This window comes from Gorilla gorilla, chromosome X (genome assembly GCF_029281585.2).
Source record: "Gorilla gorilla gorilla isolate KB3781 chromosome X, NHGRI_mGorGor1-v2.1_pri, whole genome shotgun sequence".
Taxonomy (NCBI): domain Eukaryota; kingdom Metazoa; phylum Chordata; class Mammalia; order Primates; family Hominidae; genus Gorilla; species Gorilla gorilla.
In genome coordinates, this window is record NC_073247.2 from 56,312,429 (window position 1) to 56,326,799 (window position 14,371).

At 39.6% G+C, this 14,371-nt stretch overlaps 1 pseudogene; it reads left to right on the forward strand.

Annotated features, from left to right (window-relative positions):
* Positions 1 to 718: 718 nt before the first annotated feature.
* LOC109024656 (serine/arginine-rich splicing factor 6-like) lies at positions 719 to 1,507 on the forward strand (annotated as a pseudogene).
* Positions 1,508 to 14,371: the final 12,864 nt, after the last annotated feature.

The following is a 14,371-nucleotide window of genomic DNA, read 5'->3' on the forward strand; positions in this document are numbered from 1 at the left end:
GAAGTTTTGTGTGTGCGTGAATGTTTTATTGTTATTATTATTGTTGCTCTGATTCTGGAGGTAAATGTCTTTAGAATTTCAAATAACACATGACTCATTTCCTGATATACACTGTCACCACGATTTCTTTTATGAAAGTATTGAATGCAGGCTCTGGAAATAAGAAAGGCTTTCTACACATGCACTGTAGAATAATGCTTAAGCTCAAAAAAAAAAAAAGAAAAAAAAAGAAAGGTGACCTTATTAACCCTTTCTGCATAAAATTCCTGCAAACTGTCAGCATCCCACAAGATTCCACCCACCTGGCAAATCCTAGTGCCATACTTTGAACAAAGACATCTACCACAATAATATTTCAGGCAGCTATTGAAACCATCTTTGGGATACAGGGCTTTCTTGACCAGCTCTGTACAGTTGACCCTTGAACAACGTGGATTGAACTGTGGGCGTCCACTTATATGTGGATTGAAAATATAGTATTTAGGTATGGGGGCTGGGGATCATATGACTCAGGTGTCCCCGGGCCCTGCTGCCTTCACAGCCTGGGGCAGCCATGGGATGCCAGAGTGTGGGGATTGGTGGCCAGTGGGTCTGAGGCTGTGTCTACTGAGGCTAAGATGACTGCCTTTCTTGACTGGCCTTGACTTTTCCATACATTGTATGACTCTTGCCCCACGGCCCTTTGGCTGACCTTACCGGAAGCCATGATAACAGCGGCCTTTTGCCATTAGATGCAGGGAGATGGTGGTGGAAGTGGATACAGCAGTCAGAGAACATCTGGCAGAGACAAATATGGACCACCTGTTCATACAGAATACGAGCTTATTATAGAAAGTCTTTCTAGTTGTTACAGTTGGCAAGATTTAAAGGATTTTATGCAACAAGCAGATGAAGTAACCTATGTTGATGCTCACAAGGAGTGCACAAGTGAGGGCGTTGAGTTTCACTCCTATTTTGACATGAAGCTTGCTTTGGACAAACTGGATGGTGCAGAAATATTAGGCTTATTGAAGGTAAGCCAGGCACAAGCCATAGGCAATCTGATTCTGGAAGCAGATCCAGGTATAGATCTAGAAGATGGTCACGAACTAGGAGTCGCAGGAGCAGCCACAGTAGATCTCGAAGTATCTCAAAAAGTCACTCCTGATCCAGGTTGCGGAGCAAAGGTCGATAACGTTCTCATTCAAAAGGCAGGAAATCTAGCTCAAGGAGCAAATCTATGCCCAAATCTGATCTGGGCTCCTGTTCTTGTTCTCAAAGCAGATCTAAGGATGAGTATGAGAAATCTCCAAGCAGGTCTCGGTCCCGATCTTCCAAAGAAAATGGAAAAGGTGATATGAAGTCAAAATACAGATCAAGGAGCCAGGCTCGTTCCAATTCACCCCTACCTGCTCCACCCTCAAAGGGTCATTCTGTGCCCCCTCCGCCAAAAAGAGTTACTTCAAGATCCCGTTCTAGATCCCATTCAAAATAAAGATCAGGGTGCAGGTTGAGTTCCAGAGATTAATCCAGAACTCTTCATTCATTGCACACTATTATGGAACACTTTTCTACTTGCTTAGGCAGTTGTTCTTCCATGTTTATACTTGGCTTCTTTTGCAAGAGGAATCTCCTGAAAACAGGGGCACACAGAAATTTGATTTGTGGCCAAATTTGATGAAAAAGATGAGGCTCTAAGGAAATGGTGGCATAAAGTCAAAGACGCTCTCCCTTCTTCGTAGAATTAAGATAACTTCGATTTTATCTTTTGAGCTAAAATAACTTTTGTAAAGATTAAGCTCATTTAGATGTTTTTAAAAGTATTTCAGCAGGATCTGCTGCAGGGTTTGTTGTTGTTGTTGTGTTACTTGTTTGCTTATTTTAAAATTAACCGTTTCAAGCTTTGAATACCTAAGGCTTTACAGGGACAACCCAATTTTCAATTACATTTGCTTTTTATAAAGCTTGAGTTATGTAAGCTTTAAATAAAAGTTTGCTACCAAAAAAAAAAAGAAAATACAGTATTCACAAGATGTGAAACCCAAGTATAGGGAGGGCCAACTTCTCATATACCTGGGTTCTGTAGGGCTGACTGTGGGACTTGAGTATGTGTGAATTTGGGTATACCCCGGGGACCTTGAACAAATCCCCTGCATGTACCAAGGGACAATTATAATGAGGTATAAAGCTGTAAAAGTGTCCTAGTGCACAAGAGGATGATCTTGAATTTCCTGCTGCAGGACCACACATGGGTAATGTGCATGTTCTCATTCAGTAGGTAAATCAGATGTATAGAAATGGCTCGCACATGCTGCCACCCACTTAAGCTGTACCAATGACAGCTATCTGGGAAGAATACCAACTCTTTTTTTCCCAGCCCAGGAGCAGTCTTAGCCCTTCTTCATGCTAGGCACCTATTGATTGGAACAGTCACTTAAGATGAAATGCATTTGCCATTCCTGATCTAAAAACATTCTTTCTGCAAAAAAAAAAAAAAAAAAAAAAAATTCACGTGGACGTGATTCAAAAGTATGTTACGGTTGTCTTTTAGAACTGTGCCTAGCCTCAAGTAATTGATAAAACCTTCCTTCAGAACCTCAACCACTCCCAACCCCCTGCAGTGCATACTATCTAAACATCCAATTGGCATTTACCATAGGCTTCCTGAGCTTTTATTTATTTTCTCAGGTATATAGGATTGCAGACCCCTCACCAGTGGGGACCACATCTCATCCTATCTCTCTGTTATGCTGTCATATAGTGCTGTGATTTGTTTATGTAAGATGTTCAGAACAGTGCATGATGATGTTAAGATAATGCTTGAGGCTGGGCGCAATGGCTCACACCTGCAGTCCCAGCACTTTGGGAGGCTGAGGCAGGTGGATTGTTTGAGGTCGGGGGTTCAAGACCAGCCTTACCAACATGGTGAAATCCCGTCTCTATTAAAAATACAAAAATTAGCCAGGCGCGGTGGTGGGTGTCTGTAATCCCAGCTACTCCGGAGGCTGAGGCAGGAGAATCACTTGAACCTGGGAGGCAGAGGTTACAGTGAGCTGAGATGGTGCCATTGCACTCCAGCCTGGGTGACACGGTAAGACTCCATCTCAAAAAAGAAAAAAAAAAAAGATAATGCTTGGTGGAGAGCATTTGGAAGTAGGAGTAATAAAAGGACTAAGATGGTGCAGATAGCCCAGCATTGATATGGGTCACCATTATTGAAGAACGACTCAGCTTCCACTCTTACTGCTCATGGGTCAGCAGTATTGCTTTGCACAGGAAAGGGAAAATATTCTAACAGAATGTTCAATTTTATTGTAAGTCTGACCCAGAGGAAAAGGGAGAGAGACAGGCCCAGGACCTGTCTATTGGTTGCTTTGTGGCAGAAAACAAGGTCATCCTTGCATGACAGGACCTCTCCAAGACAGCTAGGCTCATGGGGCATCCTTCATGGATCTCTGAGGTGGAACGAGATTTGTAAAGCTGCCCCTTCTTGGTGGCTTGCTTCAAGTTTTCCTCTGCTCTATCAGTTGTGGCCAGAAGCCTGGATTAGGGGTCTCAGCTGTTGAGCCCTCTGCCCAGGGTGAGGCGTCCTATCTGTTCCATCTGTCCATGAGGCTTCCTAATCATCCTCTGTTCTTTTCCTTTTTTTGAAACAGAGTCTTGCTCTGTCACCCAGGCTGAAGTGCACAGAGGCCATCTCAGCTCACTGCAGCCTAAACCGCCAGGCTCCCACCTCAACCTCCCAAGTAGCTAGGACTACAGGCGCCACCATGCCCAGCTAATTTTGTTTATTTTCTGTAGAGACAGGGTCTTGCTATGTTGTCCAGGCTGATCTCAAACTCCTGAGCTCAAGCAATCTTCCCTCCCATCTCGGCCTCCCAAAGTGCTCGGCTTACAGGTGTGAGCCACTGTGCCCAGCCTCTGTGTTGTCTTGGCTCTCTGCCTTGACATATGAGCCCCACATAGTAGCACAGAGTTTCCCTTCGGGTACTCCCTCAGCCCTTAGCCTGTGCTTAGCAATTTAGGCAAGAGCTTCTTCTGCCAGTATTTTTGGCAATAAAAGAGGCATATTTATCAGATATATGTTATATATATCCTATATCATATATATGTATGCGTGTGTATTTATTTCTTCAAATAACATTCCATTGTATAATCTTTTTTGGAGAGACACTCTTTTTTATTTGACAAATAATAATTGTGTCTATTTATGGGGTACAATGTGCTGTTTTAATCTGTTTATATGTTATAGAAAGAGTCAATTAAGCTAATTAACATATTCATCATCTCACCACTTTAGAAAGAGCAATCCTTCCTCAGTGTCCACACGGCAATTCTACACCGCATGGAGGGTCATTTCAAAGTTCTGTGTTCTGTGAGGGATAAAGGGCCTCCAGTGAGTGAGTATGAAGAAATGTCGTTTTTCCAAACCTTAGTCTACTTCATAAAATATATTTTTCTTCCCTTGATTATTGGGACACGTTTTTAAAGTATAGAAAGTACAGAGAATAATGTAACAAACACTCAAGTATGCAAAGCACATAACTGAATTTTGTCATTTGCTTCTGATCTTTTAAATACAAGAAAAAATTACAGATAGAGTTCAAAAGGTCTTGGTACTCCTCCAGAGCCACTTACCTTTCTTCTTTTACCATCCTGAATTTTGTGTGTATCTTTCTAGTTTGTGTTCCTGTAATTTAATCATATATGCATTAATTACATGTTTCATATATTTGTGTGTGTGCTTATGCAAATGGCATCATACCATACACATAATTGTACAATTTCCTTTTTTATTTCAATGTATTTTAGCATATTTTTGGAAGAGAGTTGGTTCATTTGTTACAGCTATATAGTACTTCATTATATGAATATATTCCAACTTGATGAACATTAAGTTGGTAATAGTTTTTGCTATTACAATAATCCTGCAATACTTAATACGTGTCTCCTTGAACACATGGATGAAAGTTTATCTAGGCTACCTTAAAATGGAATTGTTGCCGGGCGTGGTGGCTCATGCCTGTAATCCCAGCGCTTTGGGAGGCTGAGGCGGGTGGATCACCTGTGGTCAGGAGTTGAAGACCAGCCTGACCGACATGGAGAAACCCCATCTCTACTAAAAATACAAAAAATTAGCCAGGCACAGTGGCGCATGCCTGTAATCCCAGCTACTTGGGAGGCTGAGGCAGGAGAATCGCTTGAACCTGGGAGGCAGAGGTTGTGGTGAGCCAAGATTGTCCCATTGCACTCCAGCCTGGGCAACAAGAGCAAAACTCTGCCTCAAAATAAATAAATAAATAAATAAATAAATAAATAAATAAATAAATAAAATGGAATTGCTAGGTATAGTTTCAACTTTACTAGTAGTGCCAAATTGCACTTGATATTCCCATTAGCAGTGTTTGAGTGTTTCTAATTTTCCAGATAGCCATCAATACTTGATCTTTTCTGACATTTTGTTTTTATTGATCTGATACATGTGAAATAGATCTAATTTTTGTCTTCGTTTGCATTTTGCTGATTACTTGTGAGGTTGAGCCTCTTTTTATATGTTTATTGGCTATTTGTATGCCCTCTTCCATTAATTGCTTGCTCATATCATTTACCCATTTTTTTCTGATTTATTTCTAATCAATATATAGAATATCTTCATCTATTCTGGATACCAACCATGTGATAGTTATATGCATTGCAAATGTAGCCTCCCAAGCGATTGTTCAACTTTTTTTTTTTTTTTTTTTGAGATGGAGTCTCACTCTGTCGCCCAGGCTGGAGTGCAGTGGCGCTATCTCGGCTCACTGCAAGCTCCGCCTCCCGGGTTCACGCCATTCTCCTGCCTCAGCCTCTTGAGTACCTGGGACTACAGCCGCCCGCCACCACGCCCGGCTAATTTTTTGTATTTTTAGTGGAGACGGGGTTTCACCATCTTAGCCAGGATGGTCTCCATCTCCTGACCTCGTGATACACCCGCCTCGGCCTCCCAAAGTGCTGGGATTACAGGCGTGAGCCACCGCGGCCCGCCTAATCACTGTAGCTGTATATAATTCTTTATATCCGGCAGAGCAAACGTCCTTGTCCTATATTTTTTCAGGAATGTCTTGGATTTTCATTAGTTTTACACTGCTATATGAATTTGATAATTAGTTTGTTAAAATACATGAAGTATTCTGGTATAATTTTAATTGAAGTTGCATTAATTTAGAGACTAACTTAGTAAGAATTGACAACCTTAAAATATTGAATCTTCTCATCCACAAACAAGCATACTTCTCTATGAAAGTGTTTTTCAATATCCCACAATAACATTTGATGTATTTCCACATAAAAGTCTGCACATAATTTGTTATGCTTATTCCTGGTTATTTTATAGTGTTTTGTTATTGCAAATGGGTTTTTTCTATTGTATAGGTTGGTGCAAAAGTTACTGCAGTTTTTGCCATTACTTTTAATGGCAACGATTGTCAATTCTTACTAAGTTGGTCTCTGAATTAATGCAACTTCAATATTATCTAATTTGTGATTACTTATATATAGGAATTTCACTATTTCTATGATGACCTTGTGGCCAGCAACCTTTTTTTTTAATAAAAATTTTATTTATTTATTTATTTTTATTGTGAAATGTATCATACATAAAAAGAGCATGCATAAGATATATGTACAACCTAAACAAGACTAATAACATGAACACTCATTCACCCACTACTTAGCTCAAGAGGTACAATATTGTCAGTCCTTTTTAAACTTTCTGTGCTTCTCTAATCCCTTCTTTCTCCTTTCTGTCAAAGGTAATACTAGCCTGAACTTTGGGTGAATCTTTTTCTTGCCTTTTTTCATAGTTTTAACACATACGTATATCCCTAAACAATGTATTATTTTTGAACCTTAAATAAATGCAACTCTACTGTATACATTCTTCTGTGAGTCTTTTTTTTCCATTCAGCATTACACTGGTATCATTCATATTAATGTGTATAGCCACAGTTTATTTTCATTGCTATAGAATATTCCATTTTATGAATATACTATGCTGTTTTCCTCTGACAGTCATGCTCTGAACATCCTCGTGCATGTCTCATGGTAAAATCTACGGAGAATCCCTTGTCATAAATCATATGCATGCTCAGTGTTTCTGGGTAATCTCATTTTGTAAGTGCTTATATTTTAAGTGCTTATAACAATTTATCCTCTATCAGTAGTTTATTATTTTTTAATTTTTATTTTTAGAAACAGGGTCTCACTGTGTCACTCAGGCTGGAGTGCAGCTGGCGTGATCATAGCTCACTGCAGCCTAGACCTCCAGGGCTCAAGCAGTCCTCCCACATCAGCCTCTTGATAGCAGGGATTACAGATGCATAACACCACACCTGGCTAATTTTTAAAATTTCTTGTAGAGACGGGGATCTCACTATGTTTCCTAGGCTGGTCTCAGGCAATTCTCCCACTCCTGGACTCAGGCAGTCATCCTACTTTGGCCTCCCAAAGTGCTGGGTTTATAGGTGTGAGCCACAACGCCCAGCCGAATTTATTGGAGTCTCCATTGCTACATTGTTTCTAGGTAACAGTTTGGGATTCTAGTTTCTGATAAGATACCATGATGGCTTTAAATTCCCTTTTTGTTTCTGATACCTTGAGTTATCTTTTTTTATTTTTCAGCCTGACTAGATATTTAATTTTTTTTTTATTTTTGAAATACGATCTCACTCTGTCATCCAGGATGGAGCTCAGTGGCAGGAATACAGTTCACTGCAGCCTTGAACTCCTGGGCTCAAGTGATTCTCCTGTCTCAGCCTCCTGAGTAGCTGTGTGACCACAGGTGTACACCACCACACCAGTTAATTTTTAAATTTTTTGTAGACACAAGGTCTTGCCATGTTGCCTAGCCTGGTCTTAAAGTCCTGGGCCCAAACAATCCTCCTGCCTTGGCCTCACAAAGCGCTGAGATGCACCCAGTCCAAATTTCCGTTTTTTTCTGCTGATATTTTATCATATTTTAACTAGGGTTTCTATGGGTTTATTGTGGTTGAAAGTATGCTTTCCATAGCTCCTTGGTTGATATCCTTAACTGGAAGTCTTGTCCTTTCCCCCTAACTGCACAATTTTAGATATGCTTCTTATGGTCTCTGAAAATCCATGTTAATAATGAAGAAAAGAAATAACAACACCTGTATGACATGAAATCAACCTAAAGAAGTTGGAGGTTTCCATTAGTTCAGTTCTTTCAGGTATACAGTGACCATCTCTGAGTACACATTGGGCTGCATGTACTTGGGTCTGCTGGCCCATTCATCTCAATTAATGCCTAAGTCCTTGCCAATTTCACATTGTCCTCACGCACCAAACTTTTTTTTTTTTTTTTGTAGAGACAAGGTCCCAGTATGTTTCCTAGGCTGGTCTCGAACTCCTGGGCTCAAGCAATCCTGCCACCCTGCGCCCCACCCTCGCAGTAAACTTTTGATTCCCCCTATTCTGTACTCTTTTAACTGTGGTGCAGATTTGAAACAGGCCGTTGTCTTTTTGTTTTTTACATTGTTCTGAAGTTTCTTTGTTTAAGAAGTTTATTGAGGTATACTTTACATATGTAAAATTTGGCTTATGTAAATGTACAATTTGTTGATTTATAGTAAATTTATTAATTGGTGCAAACATCACTACAATCCAATCTTATAACAATTTCTTCATCCCAAAAAGTTCCACAGTACTCATTTTCAGTCCACTATCACACAAACCTCCAGCCTCAAGCAACCACTCTTCTTTCTGTATTCATAGTTGTACCTTTCCTAGAAATTTCATATAAATAGAATCATAAAATATGTACTCTTTTGTATCTGGCTTCTATTATTACTTAGTATAATGTTTTTGAAGTTCATCCATGTTGTTATATATATAAATAGTTCATTTAGTTTATTCCCTTTTATTGCTTAGTAGAACACTGCTGCATAGATATACCATATTTTGTTTATTCAATCACCAGTTAATGGACACTTAGGTTGTTTCCAGTTTTAAGCTCTTATGGATAATGTTGCTATGAACATTCACATACAAGTCTTTGTGTGGGCATATGTTTTCATTTCTCTTGGTTATATACCCAGGAATGGAATTGCTGGGTTATATGGTAATCACACATACAACTTTTTTTTTTTTTTTGAGACGGAGTCTCGCTCTGTCACCCAGGCTGGAGTGCAGTGGCGCAATCTCGGCTCACTGCAAGCTCTGCCTCTCGGGTTCATGCCATTCTCCTGCCTCAGCCTCCCTGGTAGCTGGGACTACAGGCGCCCGCTACCACGCCTGGCTAATTTTTTTTTTGTACTTTTAGTAGAGACGGGGTTTCACTGTGTTAGCCAGATGGTCTTGATCTCCTGACCTCGTGATCCACCTGCCTTGGCCTCCCAAAGTGCTGGGATTACAGGCGTGAGCCACCACGCCCAGCTTAAAGTTGAAACAACTTTTTAAGAAGCTATCAAACTCCTTTCCAAAGTAGTTGTACCACATTATATTCCCATCAACTATTTTGAGAGTATGAGTGTCTCCGTATCCTTGCCAATGCTTTGTGTTACCAATCTTTTTGATCATAACCGTTCTAGTGGGCATGAAATGATACATCATTGTGGTTTTAATTTGCATCTCAATTTCTATTTCCCCAATGACTAATGTTAGTCATCTTTTCACATACTCATTAGATATCTGTATATTATCTTTGGTGAAATGTCTTTTAAAATATTCATTTCAATTTTTATTGGATTATTGCTTATTACTGAGATGTAAAAGTTCATTTAAATACAGACAAATCTCATTTTATTCTGCTTCCCTTTAGAAGACTTCACAGATGTTGCATTTTTTTACAAATGAAGATTTGTGGCAACACTGAGTAAGGCAAGTCTATTGGTGCCATTTTTCCAATAGCATGTGCTCATTTTGTGTTTCTGTGTTACATTTTGGTAATTCTCACAATATTTCAGACTTTTTTTTTTCTTTGAGACAGAGTGTTGCTCTGTCACCCAGGCTGGAGTGCAATGGTGCAATCTCAGGGCTCACTGCAACCTCCACCTCCCGGGTCCAAGCAATTCTCCTGCCTCAGCCTCCCGAGTAGGTGGGATTATAGGCACGCACCACCATGCCTGGCTAATTTTTTTGTATTTTTAGTAGAGACGGGGTTTCACCATGTTGCCCTGGCTGGTCTCGAACTCCTGACCTCGGGTGATCGACCTGCCTTGGCCTCCCAAAGTGCTGGGATTACAGGCATGAACCACTGTGCCCGGCCAGACTTTTTCATTAGTATTGTATGTGTTATGGTGATCTGTGATCAGCAGTCTTCGATGTTACAACCGTGCCCATATAAAACAGTGAACTTAAATTATAAATGTTATATGTGTTCTAACTGCTCCACTGACTAGCCATTCCCCTGACTCGCTTCCTCTGCTCAGGCCTCCCTATTCCCTGAGACACAACAATATTAAAATTAGGCCAATTAACAACTCTACAATGACCTGTACATGTTCAAGTGAAAGGAAGAGTAACATACGTCTCACTTTAAATTAAAAGCTAGAAATGATTACGCTTAGTGGGAAAGGAGTGTCAAAAGCCAAGATAGACTGAAAGCTAGACCTCTTGCACCAAACAGCCATGTTGTGAATGTAAAGGAAAAGTTCTTGAAGGAAATTAAAAGTGCTACTCCACTGAACACAGGAATAATAAGAAAGTGAAACAGCCTTATTGCTGATATGGAGAAAGTTTGAGTGGTCCAGATAGGAGATCAAACCAGCCACACCATTCCTTTAAGCCAAAGCCAAATCCAGAGCAAAGCCCTAACTCTCTTTCATTCTATGAGGGCTAAGAGAGGTGAGAAAGGTTCAGAAGCTAGCAGAGGTTGGTTCATTTGGTTTAAAGAAAGAAGTTGCCTCTCTAACATAAAAGTACAAGGTGCTGATGCAGAAGCTGCGGCAAGTTATCCAGAAGATCTAGCTAAGGTCGTTAATGAAGGTGGCTACACTAAACATCAAATTTTCAATGTGGGCAAAACAGCCTTCTGTTGGAAGAAGATGCCATGTTGGAAGAAGATGCCTTCTAGGACCTTTATAGCTGAAGAGGAGAAGCCAATGCTTGCCTTCAAAACTTCAAAAGCCAGGCATCTCTTGTTAGGTAGGGGCCAATGCAGCCGGTGACTTTAAGGTAAAGCCAATTCTCATCTACCATTCAGAAAATCCAAGGGCCCTTAAGAATTATGCTAAATCTACTCTACCTGTGTTCTATAAATGGAACAACAAAGCCTGGATGACAACACATCTGTTCATAGTGTGGTTTATAAAATATTTTAAGCCCATTGTTGATACCTATTGCTCAGAAAAAAAGATTTCTTTCAATATATTGCATCTCATGGACAATGCACTTGGTCATGCAAGAGCTCTGATGGAGATGTACAAAGAGATTCGTGTTGTCTTCGTGCCTGCTAACACAACATGATTCTGCAGGTCATACATTAGGGATAAATTTTGACTTTCAAGTGTTATAATTTAAGAACTACATTTTGTAAGGCTATAGCTGCCATAGATAGTGATTCTTCTGATGGATCTGGGGCAAAATAAATAAAAAACCTTCTGGAAAAAATTTACCATTCTCCATGGCATTAAGAACATTTGCAACTCATGGCAGAAGATCAAAATATCTACATTAATGGGAGTTTAAAAGAAGTTGATTCCAACCCTTATGGATGACTTTGAGGCATTCAATACTTTAGTGGAGGAAGCAATTTCAGATGTTGTAGAAATAACAAGAAAACTAGAATTAGAAGTGAAGCCTGAAGATGTGACTGAATTCCTGCCATCTCATGATAAAATTTGAAAGGATAAGGAGTTGCTTCTTACGGAGGAGCAAAGAAAGTTGTTTCTTGAGATGGACTCTACTCCGGTAAAGATGCTGTGAACATTGTTGAAACAATGACAAAGGATTTAAATATAACATAAACTTAGTTGATAAAGCAGTGGTGGAGTTTGAGAAGATTGGTTCCAATTTTGAAAAAAGTTCTACTGTGGGCAAAATACTATTAAACAGCATTGCAGGCTACAGAGAAATCTTTCATGAAAGGAAGGATCGATCTATGTGGTAAACTTCACTGTTGTCTTATTTTAATAAATTTCCATAGCCAATCCAACCTTCAGCAATCACCACCCTGATTCCCTGATTAGCAGGCCATCAACATCAAGGCAAGACCCTCTTCCTGCAAAAAGATTTCACCTTGCTAAAGGCTGAGATGATTCTTAGCATTTTTAGCAATAAAGTATTTTTAAATTAAGGTATGCATATTGTTTTTTTTTTTTTTTTTTTGAGACAGAGTCTCTCTCTGTCGCCCAGGCTGGAGTGCAGTGGTGTGATCTCGGCTCACTGCAAGCTCCGCCTCCCAGGTTCACGCCATTCTCCTGCCTCAGCCTCCCGAGTAGCTGGGACTACAGACGCCCGCCACCACGCCCGGCTAATTTTTTGTATTTTTAGTAGAGACGGGGTTTCACCGTGTTAGCCAGGATGGTCTCGATCTCCTGACCTCGTGATCCACCTGCCTCGGCCTCCCAAAGTGCTGGGATTACAGGTGTGAGCCACCGCCCCCGGCCGCATATTGGTTTTTTTTAGACACAATGCTATCGCACAATTACTGGACTGCAATATACCATACGTATAACTTTCATACGCACTGGGAAACCAAAAAATTTGTGGGATTAACCTTTTGTGATATTCCTATATTGTGGTAGTCTGAAACTGAACTGAACTTGCAATATTTCTGAGGTATGCCTATATTCTGGATATAAGCTACTTTTGAGACATGTGATTTGACAATTTTTTCTTCAAGCTTGTGGCTTTATTTTGAAAATAACATTAAAAAAAGTCTGCAAGTACTGTGGCTTTATTTTTATTTGAAAGGCAAAAGTTTTAAATTTTGATGAAGTTCAATTTATCATTTTTTGACAATGTTATGAAGCACAGCTTTGGTGTCATAACTAAGAAATCTTTGTCAAAGATCACAAATATTTTGTCTTATAAGTTTTATGGTTTTAACTCCTACATTTAAGTCTATGATCCATTTTGATTTAATTCTTGTATATTATGTGAGGCAAGGATTTAAGTTCTTCATCTTTTTATTGGTATATGGATACCCAATTGTTCTAGTAATATTTGTTGAAAGGTTACTCTTTCTCCATTGTATTGCTTTGACACCTTAGTTGAAAATCAATTGATCACAAATTTTGGGTCTATTTCTGGACTTTCTGTTTTTAAAAAATTGATCTATATGTTCATCATCATGTCATCTGATATACAGTTTAAAAATCTGTCTCTGCCTGGCTTATTTCATTTAACATAATGCTCTCCAGTACAATCCATGTTGTTGCAAATGACTGGGTCTCATTTTTTTATGGCTGAATAGTACTCCATTGTGTACATTTTCTTTCTTTCTTTCTTCTTTTTTTTTTTTTTTTTTTTTTTTGAGATGGAGTCTCTCTCTGTTGCCCAGGCTGGAGTGCAAGTGGCGTGATCTCGGCTCACTGCAAGCTCCACCTTCCGGGTTTACACCGTTCTCCTGCGTCAGCCTCCTGAGCAGGTGGGATTACAGGCCCCCACCACCACGCCTGGCTAATTTTTTGTATTTTTAGTAGAGACGGGGTTTCACCATGTTAGCCAGGATGATCTCGATCTCCTGACCTCGTGATCCGTCGCCTTAACCTCCCGAAGTGCTGGAATTACAGGCGTGAGCCACCACGCCTGGCCTGTACATTTTCTTTATTCATTCATCTGTTGATGGACATTTAGGTTGTTTCCAAATTTTAGCTATTGTAAACAGTGCTGCAGCAAACATAGGAATGCAGCTAGATCATGTGCCCCATAAAGATATACACCTACTATGTACCCACAAGAACTAAAAAAAAAAAAAATTTTTTTTAAACCTATCATTTCCCGTTAAGAACTGTCTTAACTACATCCCGTACACTTTGATATGCTGTTTTGACAAAGGTACCAAGAACATACACTGGGGAAGTCGGTCTCTTCAATAACTGGTGCTGGGAAAACTGGATATCCATATGCAAAAGAAGGAAATGAGACCCTAGCTCTCACCATATAAAAAATTAAATAAAAACGGATTAGAAACTTAAATCTAAGACTTCAAACTATGAAACTGCTACAAGAAAACATTAGAGAAAACCTTCAGGACATTGGTTTGGGCAAAAATGTCTTGAGCTGTGTTTTTAGTTTTATTCATTTCAACATGTTTTCTAATTTCCCTTGTGATTACTTCTTTGATTCATGTGTTATTTGAAGTGTATTTTAAAATCCCAAGTATTTGGTATTTTCCAGGTTTGTTTTCTGTGGTTGATTTATAATTTAATTCTGTTGTGGTCATAAAACA